Below are 19,115 nucleotides of genomic sequence, written 5' to 3'. Positions count from 1 at the left end.
CAATCTGCAAGATGGAGGATCATGGAATCTTCTAGAAACTTCTCCTGTGACACTTGCCTCTCTGCATTCACCCAGGGATGAGTAAGAGATCATCAATCTCCAAGTGGAATCAAGAACTATCAGAGAGAGGACACTAATCAAATCTCAAAAGCTGACTCACCCCCTTGCAAACATCTATATATGGATCCCTCATCCCAGAGATCCAGAGGCTGGAATTTTGTATCTTGTAAGGAAGTGTTGTTGGTTTCTTGGTGCAATATCATAGTGTTGGGTGATCTAAGCTTTTCATGAGGTGAAGAAGGGATTTCTTGCTGAGAGGATGATGCTGGGTCAGAACAATTGGTTGTAATCCTCTTTTCTATTTCTTGATTATCAATAAAGCTATTCATGTTTTCCTCCACATTCTTATATGATTGATGTATATGCATTTGTGTGGTCAATATATATCTGGTCCTATATTGTTTATGATAATAGATCTATGTTCTTGGATAGTGTTATGCTGCTTTGATTCTACAGGTGCTCTTCGAAGCTGGGTAGACGAGGAAGCGAGTGGCAAAGATCTATCGGAAGGGAGAGGAATCAAGCAAGGAACCAAGCGCAAGACAGAGGTTGGTCTCCTTTATTCCCCTCTTATCTATTTCTCATAAAGGAAAACAAAAGTAGTTTTAGTTTGTTTGTTTCTAAGGTAGCTACCAGCCTTAGTGGGACTAGCAACTCTACATAGACACTAGATTTCCCGATAACAAAATGGCAACTCCACTGGGGAGCGAATAGATTGTTTGTTTATCTACATTTGTTTACTTTATAAACTTACAAACGGAGCCTGAAGTTAAGCCAGCTAGCCTTCGAACTGCATTTTCTATGCAAGTGCAAAGTAGATCAATGCTGCTTCAGTCTATCTCCAGGTTTTGTTTATGAAATGAAAAATTGATTTACAAACTCTCTAATTGCCCTTGTGGTGGCTCTAGTAACCTCTTTAGATCTACCCCTGTGATTGATTTACTGATTACCACTTGCTCGGCCTAAATCCCTGAACTGAGCTGCAAATTGTGACCCGAAACCCAGTTAAAGTCTTGTCCCTGGTCCAGCGCACTGTCTCTTCTATGAATTCTGGATGCATTGCACTTCCCGAGTGTAGTAGGTGCGCTGCATCTCTTTTTCACTGTGTTACAGGTGCGCTAATCAGACAAGGCCTTTCCTGCTCCTAGATTTTTGTTTCTGTGTTCACTCTTTTCAGCTCTATTCAAGAGTTTTGCTGCCTGTAGTTAGTACACCTCTGTTGAAACCCCCTTCCTTGCCATTATTCCGCCTCCATTGTGCAAAGAGCTGTAAATGTTTTAATGTATTTTGATCCATTTTTAGTTCTCTTTTACAAAGAAGTAGCGTAATTGTACTGTCGATTCTTGATTTGAAAGTGTCGCAAGTGTCGTTTTCAGTCATAGAAGAGAATCTGATTGTTCTTGATAGTTGATTACATTGTTACTCTTGTATTTGATTTGAATTAGTAGTTTTTCAAGTGTCGAAAGCAAGTTTTCAATTCCAAATCACAAAGTGTCTTCATTGTCCTTATTTTGTCTTGAAAAGAAACTTGCTAGTAATGTCGCTTTGAAAAATAATTTAGATTTGCGCTTAGCTTTCTTTTTACCATTCATACATTAAGAAGGCTGAAAATGAATACATGCACATGCATTTGCATTTAGACTGTTTGTTGGTTTGATTTAGGATAGTACATATAGTGTGTGCTCTCTTCTCCATGTTGAAAGAATGTCATCTCTCTTTCCTTAATAGCTAGGATTTTCATTGCAAAAATAATATTAAACGACTGTTTATAATCTTAGGTTACATTTTAGGAATTGTACATCTACATCATGTGGTGAACCTGAAAGGAAAATTTCTTAAGCAAGATCAACTGTAAAATAAATTTAATGAATATAAAAACGCTTTGGAACCTAACGCACAACATTTAGAAATCTAGGCTAGAGACATATTCTGGCGTCGTAAAGCCTGGTAACTGTTGTTTTCATTGTTGGTTGGGTGATTCCTCCACCTCAAGACGATAAGTGCCACTATGGACTTGTGCTCCCACGTACCGTCGAGTATATATTGGGAGACCACAATAGGCTTTATCCTTTATCCATAGGAAGTCATGTCTGCCGCCCTATCGATTGCAATGCACTGAACACAACATTCGGAAAGATTGATTGTCGTACTGTAAAAAGTATTCTGCAGTTTTGTGATTGGTTTGGTAATCCCTCTGTCTAGATTTCCAGAGCAGTCTCTTTCATTCCTTTTCAGACTCCTTAAAGCAAAAGGTCCATCTGAGCATTTGTCACTTCAGGCTCATTAAAAATCAAAGGTGATTAGAGTCATCTTTTGTTTTTTCTCGACTCTTAATAATTGAAAAAACAAGTTGTGTCAAAGCGTCTAAAATTTATTTTAATTGGAATAAATATCACCTTTCCTACGTTGGTCTTAGGTTGAGAAAAAATGGAGCCCACCAACCAAGGAGTTCCTGTTGGGGGAAATCCTAGTCCCTTCTCCTCTTGGGGAGATGTTGGTGCGCCCCATATGGCCACATTGTCGCTTCCAGGGTTGAAAATCGGCTTGCCTGTATGGCTCTTCTCAACCTCTGTCGTTCAGAACACCGTGATTCCTAAACAATCAAGTCAGCAACTAAACGATACCAAAGTTACCCCCCAACCCTCTACTTTGTCCAATTCTTCCTCTCCTCCTTCCTCTTCACTTGATGAAGCTAGTAAGGCCAAAAATCAAGTAACTGAGAAGAATAAGGAGAAGAAGAAGAAAGAGAAGAAGAAGAAGGAGCCAAAGGCGAAAAGGGGTGACCAAGCATCGTCTAGCGAAAATCCACACACTGCACCATCTAGGCCTAAATTGCCATGTGTCATTTGAAAAGGAGACCACTATCATCGAGATTGTCCTTGCATCCCTCGGATCTTAAGGGACCGGTCTCCTCGTTTGCACAATCTGGTGTCATCAACCTCTGATGGTCATGTTGAAAGTACACCGTCAACTAGTGAAAGTGAAGCCACTGGACAAAAAGGAAGATGTAGATTTCCTTGTAAATTGTGCGAAGGCGATCATGCCATCCACCGTTGTCCCTTCTTAGATGAGGCTAAAAGAGTTTTGGATGACCATTTGGTTTCACTGTTACGACTTCCTCCTGGATATAAGAAGCCCTTGCCGAGTCTGTCACTAGTTGAAAATCTAGCTGACACACCATTGTGGTCGGCCGAAGTGTCTATCATTGAATATAAACCATCTGAATCCATACCAGACGAAAGTTAAAAGGTCGAGGCGGCAGTTGACCCAGTCTTGCCTTCAGAGGGTCCATCTTCAGATGATACAGTCACCAAAGAGAACAAGGATGACACCATCCAAATTCTCTTTGTAAGCACAGACTCCGATGAACATGAGGGAAGTCTACCCGTTCCTTTACCACAGGAAGGAAGTGCGTCAGAGTCGTATCCAGCCGTCTATTCGGTCCCACCTCCAAGAAACCTAGTTGTTTCCTTCGATTGGAATATACTAGGCAGACGCCGCTTACTGGCTAGTGTACCATTTTGAATCATTGCTCAAATATACAGAATGGTCATGGCTGGTACCATCATAGATAAAGGGGCTTCTGTGAGTATCCTTTCTTCAACTGCTTGGAAAGCGCTTGGTTCGCCATCACTTTTGCCTGAGATGAGAAATCTAACATGCTTTGACAAAGGAACCAATTGACCATTAGGGATCCTTCCCAATGTGCCGATAACATTGAGAAGGAAAACCGTTCATATGAATGTAATGGTAGTCCAAGGACCCCTGGATTATAATCTACTCCTTGGATGAGACTATATTTATTGCATGGGAGCCATTGTCTCCTCACTCTTTAGAGTAATGTGTTTTCCGCATGAAGGAAGAGTGGTCAAGCTCATAGACCAGCTTTCATTCCCCGGTTCACACATAGCAAATAGTCATACACCAACCCTGAATGGTTTTTCACGTAAGGAATGTCTCATCAATCCCTAGTCCGTCCTCCTGATGAGCGTGAGTGATTCGGAGAATATGACTGAAACCCAAGGGGCATGCACCCTGGCCTGTTTTGACAGGAAAAACCTCAGGTATAGGGTAGGTTTCCGCGCAGGATATATGACTGGCTGACACACCCGTCCATTTTGGAAAATGGGATTAGACTAGAATAAGATACCTCCATTAGAAGGTAGGCCTTTCCCGATAGAACAAATGTTTTGTCTGCAAATTGAAGGGTAACCTGGAAAAGGTAGGCCATTCCCAATAAAATAAATGTTTTGTCTGCAAATTGAGGGGTAAAATTGAAACTCTGCTTCACTATACCTGGGGGCATGCAAACCTTTTGGCATGCAAGCGAAGAGCAACCATTTATTTTTTAAATTTATAGGTCCTCTAACCCTTTAAACTCGTAGGATTGGTCATTTCCTAACTTGCATAAAGAAAGGATGCGGGACAAAGCTTTGAAAAAATGTCGTTTTTATATGATACATCCTTATTATACGACTCGATCGAGCAGTTTTAACGCGGAATTCAAGCTCGTTAAAAAATAAACATAAGTAATGAGCAAATGTTCCCCCAGAGTTTAAGCTCATTAAAAAATGAACCAATTTCTGGTAAATAACCATCATGAATGTATTATCATCAGCCTTTGAAGCCTTGGTCGTGTTCTCATCATCACCTCCACTCTGTATTGGCCGATCATTCACCTCCATTTGATTGTTTACCCTTTTTGAGGAACAACTGCGAAGATTGATCCTGTTAGCCATCCTTGTGACACTGTCGTGATTGGAAAATTCCAAACCTTACCTGGAATCAGCTGCTACCCGCATTTATCACTCGTTCCTCCAAAAACGAGTCTCCTTTAAGCTATTTTCAATTGACTCATAAAATATGAAAAGATTGTCGAGAAATTGGCCTCTCCATATCGTTAAAGGGACCAGAAGTGCTATCCCTCATTTAGATTTTAATCTTTTTGGACTTGGGGGATTATTACACAAAAAGATCGAGCGCTTGTTTTGTTCGGCTCGTTAAAAGTACCGAAAATTCATCCCTTTTGTATTGTTTTATACTTTTTCAGACTCAAGGGATTATATGACGAAAAATGATTATTGGAGTTTTCTTTACGTCCCTTTTTCAGACTCTTTAAAATTGAAAAGGACCGAGTTATCCTTATCGTTAAACTCGTTAAAACCGAATAGCGAAAAACTTGTCCATACAGACAAGAATGAGTTTCACTATTGCTAGGCTCGTTAAAACATAGCGATGGGTTTGCCCGATGGGAAAATTATAGAACAAGCATATGTTATCCTCCTCAAGCTTGACAAAAATAAAGAGGTACTGGTCAGTAATGACTGGGGAAAAATTGGGAAGAAAACTTGAAGAAACTTTATCGGTAGCAAGTCACTCTTGAACATTACACTTTCACTCCGCATCCGAGTCGAGTTGGGTTGTCCCATTCACTGGTCACATCACCATGGTCCCGTCACACCATCCATATTTGGGGTTAATGCTATCGATCCATCATGTCAGTGTCGCTGATATGTTCAAGAGAAGTCGCTCAGAGAATTCACCTGTGTCTCACCCACTGCAATACATTCACACTCCATTCTTTCATGACTGCCACCATGAACCTTATATCACTAGATCGTTTTCACCTCCATTAAAATCATTTGCTCCATTCCGTGTCATTGATGTGGGATTCACTGAGGCCCTCCTATGATGGATCACTTCTTTTCGACATCAACTCATTATCCAAGAATTCGATCTAGGAACAACCCTTTCAGCACTTTGAAGCTTGCATGCCTCAATGGCAAGTTTCTCACTTCCGGCGACAGGTTTACATCAATGGCCTTCGACCAAAAGATTTTGCATGGTGTTCAATGCCAAGTCCCTTATTCACACCATGTGAATTGTACTGTAGTACCTTGAGGGTCATCATCATTATCGATGATTCCTCTCACGCCTGTTAACAGCTTACATCATTGGCTGGTAATCAGGCGATGTCTTTCCATGTTCGACTCCAGAACATCTCTCACATGGATGGACTTGTAATTTGAGTAAAGATCGAACGAGATTGAAGACCCCGGATCTAGTTTCATCCATCCGGGCTGCGATATATATTCAGGAAAATAAAGACATCAAATGTACATCATTGCTGCACAAATAATCATCCAACCTAAGGGATGATGGCTCTACCGGAATCATCAGTCTACACTCAGACGATTGTCTATCTTATGTACATGAAAATGAATTTATAAAGTTGAGCATGGGAATGCCCGCCTCAGCTAGATCATGAAAATATTATGAAGATAATGTATTATATTGTATCTTATTATACGTCGCCTTCCAGCTTGAAAGAACTTCAGATCCTCATGATAAAGCATTTCACCTGACATCAACAGGTTAACGACCTCATGCTTTAGGGGGCAATTGTTATAGACATTTTTGGGCACTGCAACCCCAATCATAAATGTCCATAAACCAAGGGCTCTTAAGTCCCTAAAAGTGTTGTTCCAACCTCTAAAAGAACAAGGTCAACTGATTACATCTTCTCCCAGAAGTTCTCCATGAAAAACTGCTCAAAACTAGTCAAAACTGGACCATCTGACCTGCTCCATGGTCAAAGTGCGCTGAATCCCACCTAAATACACATAGGAGGTGTGATGCATCTTGAAAAACCCTTCTATGGGGTGCGATGGGCGAGAGTGGACAAATGGCAGGGTCAATCTGCAAGGTGGAGGATCATGGAATCTTCTAGAAACTTCTCCTATGACACTTGCCTCTCTGCATTCGCCCAGGGATGAGTGAGAGATCATCAATCTCCAAGTGGAATCAAGAACTATCAGAGAGAGGAAACTAATCAAATCTTAAAAGCTGACTCACCCCCCTTGCAAACATCTATATATGGATCCCTCATCCCAGAGATCCAGAGGCTGGAATTTTGTATCTTGTAAGGAAGTGCTACTGGTTTCTTGGTGCAATATCATAGTGTTGGGTGATCTAAGCTTTTCATGAGGTGAAGAAGGGCTTTCTTGCTGAGAGGATGATGCTGGGTCAGAACAATTGGTTGTAATCCTCTTTGCTATTTCTTGATTATCAATAAAGCTATTCAAGTTTTCCTCCACATTCTTGTATGATTGATGTATATGCATTTGTGTGGCCAATATATATCTGGTCCTATATTGTTTATGATAATACATCTATGTTCTTGGATAGTGTTATGCTGCTTTGATTCTACAGGTGCTCTTCAAAGCTAGGTAGACGAGGAAGCGAGTGGTAAAGATCTATCAGAAGGGAGAGGAATTAAGAAAGGAACCAAGCGCAAGATAGAGGTTGGTCTCCTATATTCCCCTCTTATCTATTTCTCATAAAGGAAAACGAAAGTAGTTTTAGTTTGTTTGTTTCTAAGGCAACTACTAGCCTTAGTGGGACTAGCAGCTCTGCATAGACACTAGATTTCCTGATAACAAGGGTTTCTCTCAAACCCTTCAAATATTTGTCAAACCATAAAATACAAATTGCATAGGGTTTCCTTCAAACCCTAGAATTATTTTATGTCTCCTCCATCTTCTCTTTCTTCCATCAATGGTGTCATCATAGGGGTGATATTCATGACTTTTCTTCAACCCACCTCTAATGCCATGTTAATTTTTCTTAAGGCTATATTGTTCTTTTCTTTGATAATTGCATTTCTTCATTAACACATTAAGTTCACCCCATAACATTATAACATTATTCATATTTACATCATTATTCAGCAACATATGCAACTATATAGAAAGAATAATATCATCATAAAAAATGCAGTGAAACATAAAGGAATAATAGAAGAAAATCATTCACACATAGAGACACCAAGATTGGTCAGAGACTACAACAAAACACACTACGGGGAAAGCCCTTTCAAATTCATATTCTTATTAGGTTTTCATCAAATGATTCATCAAAAGAGAGTACAATTATCCATATCTTTATCCATAAAATTATATAATCTAACAATGCTTATACTCAAAATTTTTATTTTGAAGCCAATAATGAATTGTTGCAATCTCTGATCAACTGCTGAATACTACGACCACTGAGTGAAATCCTCAAAAAAATAAAATTTCATCATTTAAGTCCCAATCGCACGAAGGAGGAGTCATGTGTGTGACTGGGAAGGTTATAGTTGCTCCCTAGAGCCTATAAGCCAGCGACTACAGTTTGTGACTAAGACTCAAAAACCCTAGATTCCAGTCGCACAGAGGACAAGTTGTGCGTGCAAATGCGATGCTTTAAGTTGCATGAATGAACTAGCTAGAAAGTGATTGTGGTTGATTTCTTCCTGTTTCATGCCTGCGACTAAGGCCTAAAACCCTAAAACAAATATGTGAGCTTTAGACCTTGCAATTTCATCTTCGAGCGAACATATTCCTTTGCGAATGAGCCTCAAATGTGTGCAAGCCAAAAACCAAGATAGAAGAGTGCCTCATAAATATCTCCCAATTTGGTAGAGGACACTTGTATTTATAGGATCTGATGGGTGTCAAATTTTCTTTAGGGTTGTCCTAATCAAATATGCACGAGTGCTTATAATTCAAAAGTACACTTTCCCTTATCCGTTTTGAGTGATATTTAGGTCGATTTTGGTCCTCTCAAGAAGAGGATATAAATGTAATCATTACCTCCATCAAGGGAGCTATCAAAAGTGTAATTTTACCACAGTTGCATATTTTAACACTCCCTGTCAACTAGGGAGAATTCCACCTGCATCATGTCATGTGTATCCTATCATCAAATCATATCCAACCTCAAATATCTCATCATCACATATCATCACTATTCATATCAATTGTCCCTACTCATATGTTGAAAAATATTGAATCTAAAAGAAGAATAATTTGGCATTGGAGGCGAGCTCAATCTACCACCCTGTATCCATCGGGAAACCACTACTATCGCCTAGAATCTTTTCCAGTGGGGATCCCAATGCTACCAGTGAGGAAATATTAGCGACGAGCGAAATATACAACCTGCATCATCATCAAAGAGCATATCATGAGGGAGCATATCTCAACCTGGAACCACATCAGGGAGCACATCTCAACCCAGAATATCATGGGGGAGTTAAGAATCTACGACCCCATATCGAGCAATAGATGATATAGGGGAGATACTACTCAACCCAACCTATTTCCTACTGATCTTCCCAATGATGGAACTAAATATTCATGTGGTAGAACACCTGCATCATAATCAACTTTTTTTGTACACACCCAAGTACACTCTCAACCCGTTGGACATACAGGGAACAGTATTCCCAACAATCCCTGCTTATGGGTATGATGCCAACTAGGGTATACTCTGCAAGGACAAAGATAAGGGAGAAACATTTCCAACCCTGTGGATAATAGATAGGGGAGAAACATATACAACCCTGATGTCCAAAGATCCCTTAATCCTAGGAGCCCTCCATCTTAATTCCACACCCTGGGAACTAAAACAGGGGGAATATTTGTCTCAGTGTCTGTGGTGAAGTAAAATTATAAGTGTGGACAAAAACAAAATTCTCTAGCTAGATAATGGGTCTAGCCACAACAGATACATTCTATGGAATATTTCCTTAGGTTAGAACCAATTAAGAGGGCCTACCTCTTAGTACGCTTATCTTGTTTGATGATGTCCTTGCTTGCTCGCTCCAGCTATCTCTCACTTCCTTCTTCAAACACCTGAAACAAGTAAACAATAGAAAACAACAACTGTGATAGTGGACAAATTGTAGTTCAACCTACTTAAAAATTCAAGAAACATTAAGCCATGAATATGTAAGATGAAAAATCATGTAGGAAACCAATCGGTATTTTCATATATATTTATATCAAGAAGAGATTAAAACCATTGTCTTGATGTTGCGGTTCTCCTCTGACAAGACCAGGTTCCCACACACTTCTGCTAGCATTCCATGATGGCCTCAATCAACAATAGTTTTAAGGCTCCTCCCTTTAGGCTTCACTACAAACCAAATCACACTTCTCCCTCACACAACTAGATAGCTACATCTATGAATAGCTTGATGTTTACTCCAAACCAAAATAGCATTAGCACACTAACATTAACAATCCAACACTAACACTAGCTTGTGCTTGGGAAAAATGGAGGTTTATAGCATGAATGATGAGAGACGGATCCTCTTCTCATGGGAGAAGGTCTTATCCCTTGAGTTAGTTCCATCATTATAGGGGAAAGGAGCCCAAACTGACATCCTCAACCCCATTCGGCCAAAGCATTTACCAAACTTCCATTACAAAGCTTCTAGAGCTGGAAGCTTCGACTCTTAATTTAAAAAACTTTCCATAAGAGGACCGACACAACTAGAACAAAGCTCAGTCGCTCGAATCAGCACTAGGGAGGGTATTATAGGCAAAAGGATGACCAGGTAACCGTGAACTACAAAATACCTCCCGGCCAACCTAGAAGTATGGGCTGGAAATCTCCCTGAATGTTGTGTTTGGTGTATCACACTTACAAGGTGGCAGACTTGGCTTCCTATGGATAAAGGATTGCAGACCTAGTGGGGTATCCATTTATATACATGACGATATGGGGAGCACAAGTCTGTACTAGCGTTGTCTAGTGCCAAAACGAACAACAACTACTAGGTTTAAAGACACCGGAACTCGTCTCTTGCCTAGACCTCTAAATATAAATGTTAAGTTTCAATGCTTCCTTAGTTTAATTCAATAAATTTTAACAGTTGATCTTGAATTAGGTCTAAATTACAAGGCCCTATCGATGTCATCTAACAAAACTGCTACATGCAGCTATATGAGAAAAGAGATCTTTATTTGATGAAAATTAACACTAAACCGAGAAAAACAGAAGTTTTAGGGGAAATTGTGCAAAAGGGAATTGATCTACTCTTGAAGAGGGACACAATGGGAGTGTCTTCATGAAGGCAAAGCATGTGGGGTTCACTGTAGAGGTCCTCGAGGATCAAGGAATGGGGAGTATAGGGATAGTGACAAAATGTGTGTAACAGATGCCCCCATAAAGTGTGAAGGCCAAGCTAGAGTGAGGGATGAAATGCTTTATGAATCAATGTGGGGAACCATAGTCTGCTATTGGAAAACCTGCAAGCGAGTACAGATACATATACATAACTGAGAATTATATCAAATGATACATGAATCATGGTATGGACGCAGCCATCCAGAGAATGATCATGTGAATGTATCTAGGTATGGGCACAGCCATCCGTCAAAGAGGATCATAATGAAACCAAGGTATGGTCACAACCATCCAATAATGAGAAGGATCACATATGATAACTCATGCTATGGTTGCAGCCATCCATCTGAAAGAGACATGTATATCAACATAACCATGTCACATCACTTCAAAACCTAGACTTTTGTGATCTGAGCCCAAGGTCTTGTGCTCCAACACAACTCGATCAAAGTACAAATTCTAACATGTGAGTAGATGTGTTGACATCGAACATGCTAGAAAGTCACTTGATTACCATTCACTAATGTAAATTGTTAACAAGCGCAAGAGAAACCACCAATAATGACAATGGTCCTCAAGGTACTATCAGCACAATCCATGGAATGTGAATAAAAGAACTGAAGTCGAACACCCTTGAAATCACTCAATCGAAAGCGAATGATGTGGACTAGTCATCGAGTGCGAAGAACTTGCCATTACGGCATGCAAGCTCTAAGGTACTGGAGGGGAGTCTCTCGGTCAACTTCCTGGATAATGAGTTGAAGTTGATGGAAATCGAGCATGACAAAGGAGGTCCATATTGTATCCCACATCATCAACGTGAGAAAAAAGGATGCAAAATGATTTTTGATGATATAGAGAATCATAGGTAAATGTAACTGCAGAAGGACAACACTTAAACATATTGGCGACACGACTGGAAGTTTGGCTGCTTTTGGATCTATAGGATCGGTGGTCATGGTGATGTGGCAGAGATCAAATGGAGGAAAAAAATGAACAGCCCAACCCAGGAAGGTCAATGATACAAAGGAGGATATCCTAACCCAACACGGAGTAGAAAGTTTCATGTTCAAGAGTGAGCTGCCAACACAACTGATAGATTTCCAAATTTTCCCCCACCATTTATGGCTGGTACCCCAATTATTTTTAATCACAAGCATGAAGGGGATATCATATCTCGCACTATAATTTCATCCTTCGGACGAATCCGACCTAGTAAGTTTAACGAGCCCTAGGAAGGAGTAGCTCATGTTCATCATGGTAACGAATCTGATGTTGTTTAACCTTTTAACGAGTCCGACAAAGGTGTAACTCAGTATCTTTTTCATGTTTAGAGAGTTTGAAAAGACACATAAAAGAAAACTCCACATGGTCCCTTTTCATATGTTTGTGTCTCTCGAGCCCGAAAAGGTAGAAAATGATACTTGAGAGAACCATTTGACCATTTCAGTCAAGGAGTACCTTTTTCGTAAATAGTGCCTCTCAGCCCAAAAAAGGGGTAAGCTTATACTGGGCACACAACATTTTGCATCTGTTAACAAGTTTGAAACGATAAGGGCTCAGCCATCTTTTCGCTTTTAAAGGGTCGGAAAAGAGCTTGAAAGTGGACCCCCCATTTTATTCTCTTTTATAGGTCAAAAGGGAAAAATACTTGGGAATCTTTTCATCTTTTACGAGTTAGAAAAGAGCCTAAAGGTGACTTGTCCTGGAGGAACGAGTGGTATAAAGGGTAGCAACGGGTTCCGGCAATGGTGGAACTGCTCAAAAGATGTAATGGTCAAGAGGTTGGCTAATAAAACCACTCATCATTGCGGTCCCTCAGGAAAGGAAAAACAACCAAGCGAAAGCATATGATCAGCCAAAGAGATGGTGGCGATGGAATGAAATAACAAAGGCTCATCTAACAGAAATCAGCTGATTAAAATGGCAATCACGAGATGTAAATCGGGCATGGGTTCATTTTTACACAAGCTTGAACCATGGAGAACTCTGCTTGGATTTAGTTTCATGTTTACACAAGCTTGAAACTAAAAACTATGCTTGAGATAAGTTTGCATGCCCCCGGAATAATGACTCAAATGAGGTACATGCCCCCCCAAGATTCAATTCATTTAGCTAGGTGGATGGAATGAAGGTTCACTTTCGAGATCTAGGGAAAGACTTGACTGGGATTTTACGAGATCTTAATCAAAGACTCGATTTGGAAAAGGGTGGTGTTTCATTTTTTAACAAGGTTGACATAGTAAAATAACTATCCTCGGGATAGTTGTTTCATTTTTTAACGATCTTGACACAAGATAAATAACTATTCTCATGACCCTTGTTTCATTTTTAACAAGCTTGACACAAGACAAGGAACTATTCTCACGAACCTTGTTTCATTTTTTAACGAGGTTGACACAAGAGCGGGAACTATCCTCACGACTCATGTTCATGAACCATACGAGAACATGGATCCCAAGAGGTCTTCACTAGATGGAAGAACCACTCTCTGGGAGGAATACATGTCATTTGGTACCATAGATAGATCAGGTTCCAATTCCCCCAATACATAATGTACTATACCATCTATGTGATCATCAACAGATGTGGAGACGGAACAGGTAGCCACATAATTCACCTATGGCGGGGAAGGTATTGCTTGCAAATAAGAGCTAATAAGGGATGATGGTTGTAAAAGAGGCGCCTGGTGACCAATGAATGAAAATTGATCAATGGTAATTATTCTCCCTTCATGCAGAAAACAAACCACACATAAAAGTGAAGAAACAAGAGCTACTATGACATAAACATAGTCACATCCAAGGAGAAGATTAAAATCTAAGGGACCTTGGAGTACCATCACATCTATATAGACAGTCTTTCCTCCCAAAGTAATAGGGAACTTCAGAAGGATCCCTAAGGGCTGACTGGTTCCTCCATTGAAAGCCAACAGATTCTAGGTGAAAGGCACAAGCTCTAGGGAACCCAAATCTTGCCAAGTAGTAGAAGACATGATGCTAACAGACACACCTTCATCTAATATAGTTCTAAGTACTACCATATTATAGGCTTGTACTGTGATCTAGAAAGGCACATTAGATGGGAGGCGAAAAGCAGTCAAGTGACTCCAATTGAAAGAAACGATAGAACTACTTGGTGGGGGCATCATATGATTGCCCCCATGCTCTGCAGGAATAGAGGAAGGAATCTCCTGAACATCCAGGGTGGGAGGGTCACCCTTTGATTCATGAGAATCTGAGGAGTTGAGAAGAACATAAGCAGTATGATCACCACTCTCTTCCTGAACAGAGTGAGCAACTAGTGGTGAAACCAAGTCGACATTCTTTTCGACCATTGGTTGGTCAGGAAGAGATACAAGAGAGTCTTTCTTAGGAAGAGCAGTAAGAGCAAGAGATGAATCCAAGTCGATCTCTTTACCAACTGAGAGAGGGTCAGAAGAAAGCCTTTGATAACTAACAGGAAGTTAGGGTTGAGGAGCTGCAAGGTTTTCCAAAACTTTGGAAGCTTTATCCATAAGACGACAAATGTGAAGAAGATTCTCTCCTTCACATAACTTGTAGGATAATCTAATCTTTCCCTTCTTATTACCATCATTAGTTGAAGGCATAACATCAACATGATCTCCAAAGGTCGACGGGGATGGTCGGTTTAGATTTTGAGACTATACCTCTAAGACTTTGGGAATGCCAGGATAGTCTCAAAGGAGATGGTCACCCTTACATAGCCTTCAAGGGAATTTTACCTTTCATGAAGGATCATAAGGTTTGTCAACAGGGGGTGCATTTGGAGTAATAGCTGCATGGTTGGCCTCTTGCTTATTTGACTTCTTCTTCTTCGTCTTCTTCTTCTTCTTCTTAGCCTCCTAGTTACTAGATTTCAAACTTTCACCAAGTGAAGTAGAAGATGAGGGTGAATAAATGGGGGAAGAAGGCGAGAGGTCAACCTTAGAATCATCGTGATGTGGTTTGAATGAATGAGATGGCAGGGCAGGATTTGGGACACTTGAAACCACTGAGGTAGAAAATAACCAGATAGGTAAGCCAATGGTTAACCCAAGGAGGGACAACATTTCCATATAAAGATCACTAGCATTTCCAAAAGAAGGAAAAGGACCAAGATTCCCATTCGAGGGGGACCCTTGACTAGTAGACTCTGATAATGTTTCCATTGGGATCGACCCTAAAGAATTACTAAGGAATATATGTTTAACCAGGAATATTTCGTGGGAAGTTAATTTTAGAACACTAAAACAAAAATTTGCCATTTCATGTTTTAAGAGTCAAGAAAAGGGAAAAAGGTGACTCTAGTCGCTTTCAAAGTTAACGAGCTGGAAAGGACAATTGCTTGATGATATTTTCAAATTTAAAGATTCACTAAAGATCAAAAATGGTTACTTAGGGTATTCTAGGAAAAAGGATGACCAGGTAACCGTGAAATGTAGAATACCTCCCGGCAAACTGAGAAGTATGGGTAGGCAATCTCCTAGAATGTTGTGTTCGATGTATCACACTTACAAGGTGGCAGACTCGACTTCCTACAGATAAAGGATTGCAGACCTAGTGGGGTCTCCCTTTATATACATGATGGTACGGGGAGCACAAGTTCATACTAGCGTTGTCTAGTGTCGTAGCGAACAACAGCTACTAGGTTTAAAGATGTCAGAACACGTCTCTAGCCTAGACCTCTAAATATAAACGTTAAGTTTCAATGCTTCCTTAGGTTAATTCAATAAACTTTAACGGTTTATCTTGAATTAGGTTTCATTTACAAGGCCCTACCGTTGTCATCTGACAAAACTCCTGCATGTAGCTATATGAGAAAAGAGATCTTTCTTCGATGAAAGTTAATACTAATTGAGGGATAGAGAGCACGCAATCAATGCAACAATCAAAGAATGAAAACTTTCACTTATGCATGTCCTAAATGCACTTGATCTTCCCTTAACAACAAAAGAAGTTTCATTTGATTTCCAATTCTTATGATGATGCAATTCTAGCTTCTCAATAACACTACTAATGCAATATTTCTGCGTAAGTAAACTAGAATGATTTTCTTCTTTTCATAAAATGAAAAATTAATGTTTCACATAAAGCTCTTTAAATGAAAATTTTCACAATTCCGAACAAACAAGCATTAATCAAATCCAAAGTATGATAAATGAAACTAAAATCAACTTCTTCCCTAAATTGAACCAACCAAACACATAAATGCTTCAATCGAGAAACCAAGCAATGTAACCTACACTTGGAAAGAGAAAAGAGACACTTGAAATAAGAGAACAAATGAGACTCTTTCACTCATTCTATTGAAAATGAAGCAAACAAAGCATCCTAGTCACTTCTGGGAGGAAGAAGAGAGTCTGAGGATCAAGACACACTGCATTGGAATGGGACAAATTCTAATTTTTCTTAACTCAGAGACCAGAGTGACTTTTGGGCCAAAAGTAGAGTTGATCGGCATGACCAAAGCAACTTTTGGGCCAAAAGTAGCGTTGATCGGCATGACCAAAGTGACTTTTGGGCCAAAAGTAGCGTTGATTGTCACAACTGGCACGACTTTCAAGCTAGAACTAGCGCTAATAGGCCGGATCGGTGCGACTGTTTGGCCAAAAATAGCATTGATCGAGGGATTCAAAGAAAAAATAAAAGAGAACTTCACATAGGGCCATACTTAACACATCATAGGGTGGGCTAAACCAAGAAAGCGCACAAACCAAGCTACATGAAGCTCTCTAGTCAGGGAGAAGATGGTCTAAAAAGCTTACAGGATTGAAATCATCAGAGCAAAACACACTAGCCAAGATTTGGGGAAAACCCTAATATTAACTTACAGGCATCGACACGACTACCTAACTGACAACAAGCGCCAGAAGCTGGTCAGCACGACTGTCAGCGGATTAAGCGCGCTGATCGAGAGAGCCAAGAAAAAAATAAAAAAAATCTTGAAATAGGGACCATATCTGCTACTATGAATTTCATACTTAGGCTAGTAAGTAGGAGAAAAGAAATAGAACCAAAGGGAAAAAGTGGAACTAGAAAAGTTTACACGAAATCATGAAATCTAAAACAAACAAAAGGATTGGATCCCCAACGGAGTCGCCAATTTGTGGTGAAGTAAAATTATAAGTGCGGACACAAACAAATTCCTCTAGCCCGGTAATGGGTCTAGCCACAACAGATACATTCCATGGAAGATTTCCGTAGGTTAGAACCAATTAAGAGGGCCTACCTCTTAGTACACTTATCCCGTTTGATGATGTCCTCACTTGCTCGCTCCAACTATCTCTCACTTCCTTCTTCAAACACCTGAAGCAAGTAAACAACAGCAAAAAACAACCATGATAGTGGACAAATTGTAATTCAACTTACTTAACAAGTCAAGAAACATTAATCCATGAATATTTAAGATGACAAATCATGTAGGAATTCAATTGGTAGTTGCATATATATTGATATCAAGAATAGATTACAACCATTGTCTTGACGTTGTGGTTCTCCTCTGACAAGACCAGGTTCCCACACACTTTTGCTATTATTCCATGATGGCCTCAATCAAAAATAGTTTTAAGGCTCTTCCCTTTAAGCTTCACTCCAAACCAAATCACACTTCTCCCTCACACAACTAGATAGCTACAACTATGAATAGCTTGTTGTTTACTCCAAACCAAAATAGCACTAGCACACCAACATTAACACTCCAACACTAACACTAGCTTGTGCTTGGGAAAAATGGAGGTTTAAATAGCATGAATGGATGGGAGATGGATCCTCTTCTCATGGGAGAAGGTCTTATCCCTTGAGGTAGTTCCATCATTATAGGAGAAAGGAGCCCAAACTGACATCCTCGGCCCCATTCGGCCAAACCATTTACCAGACTTTCGTTACGAAGCTTCTAGAGCTGTAAGCTTCGGCTCTTAATTTAAAAAACTTTCCATAAGAGGACCGGCATGACTAGAATAAAGCTCAATCACTCTAGTCGATGCTAGGGACAATGTTAATCCCTGCATATCAGCGTGAGGAGGACAAGGGCAATTAGGGTCGGTCTTGTAAACCGGGAAAAACAGAAGTTTCAAGGGAAATGGTGCAAAAGGGAATTGATCTACTCATAAAGAGGGATACAATGGGAGTTTCTTCATGAAGGCAAAGCATGTGGGGTTCACTGTAGAGGTCCTCCAGGATCAAGGAACGGGGAGTACAGGGACAGTGACAAAATGTTATGTAACAGTGTCCTCGATCAATGATGCTCTCTATAGATCAATGACATTTCATCGTGCCCATATATGATAATCAATATGTCTCAATAGCAGCTCTTTCCTGTTCATACAAAGACATCAAATCAAATATCATATTAGAACAAAAATATACAGATCATAAAAGGGATACCATAGTCATCCTTACTCTCAAGAAAGTGCCAACCACAATCCTAAGCTTGTCTTGTACAACAACATTGTCTCAATGAAGGTATCTCAGTCCCAGTTATATATGGGATTCTCTAGCAATCAGATCCACTTATTATTATCGCAATGTATCCCTATCATATTTAGAACTTGTTCAAACAAAATTCTAAGGAACCTTTTTATCTTGCCTCATAACTAGTGATGTTAGCCACATCGCACTAAACCTTGGTCGTACTTAAAGCTATGAACTTCTCATTCAAAAATATCATGGCAGATATCATACTAAGGCAGCACTCATATATTCTCATCTCGTCAATAATGATACAATCATCATCAGTGCATCTAAGTAGTCACATATCATTGGAATAATGTCTCATACCAAAAACAAATCATCCTATGCAAATATCTTGAAGGGTGCTTGGCGGAAACTCAATGTGTATGAATTTACTCATATTCTATGCACAACATATATACAAAAAGGTGTTCACATGGAACATCAATGCTTCAATTAACTATCCATTGCTAAATCACGTTCAACAATATCTCTTCATAACTTCTTGAAATTCAATGAGAGTGTCTAATGACTTGCATTTCCATTTTCTAAAAACTCTTCAATAGCCTTGTAATGAAAGTTTTATTTTCCTAACTTTAGGATGAGAAACATCATGCCATGATTCTTCATTTTAAAATTTGGAGG

The sequence above is a fragment of the Pinus tabuliformis genome, chromosome 2_2 (assembly GCF_031772625.1).
Source record: "Pinus tabuliformis cultivar Carrire ecotype Pingquan chromosome 2_2, CPIR1, whole genome shotgun sequence".
Taxonomy (NCBI): domain Eukaryota; kingdom Viridiplantae; phylum Streptophyta; class Pinopsida; order Pinales; family Pinaceae; genus Pinus; species Pinus tabuliformis.
The sequence above is the reverse complement of the archived record's forward strand: the minus strand, read 5'-3'. Positions refer to the sequence as shown.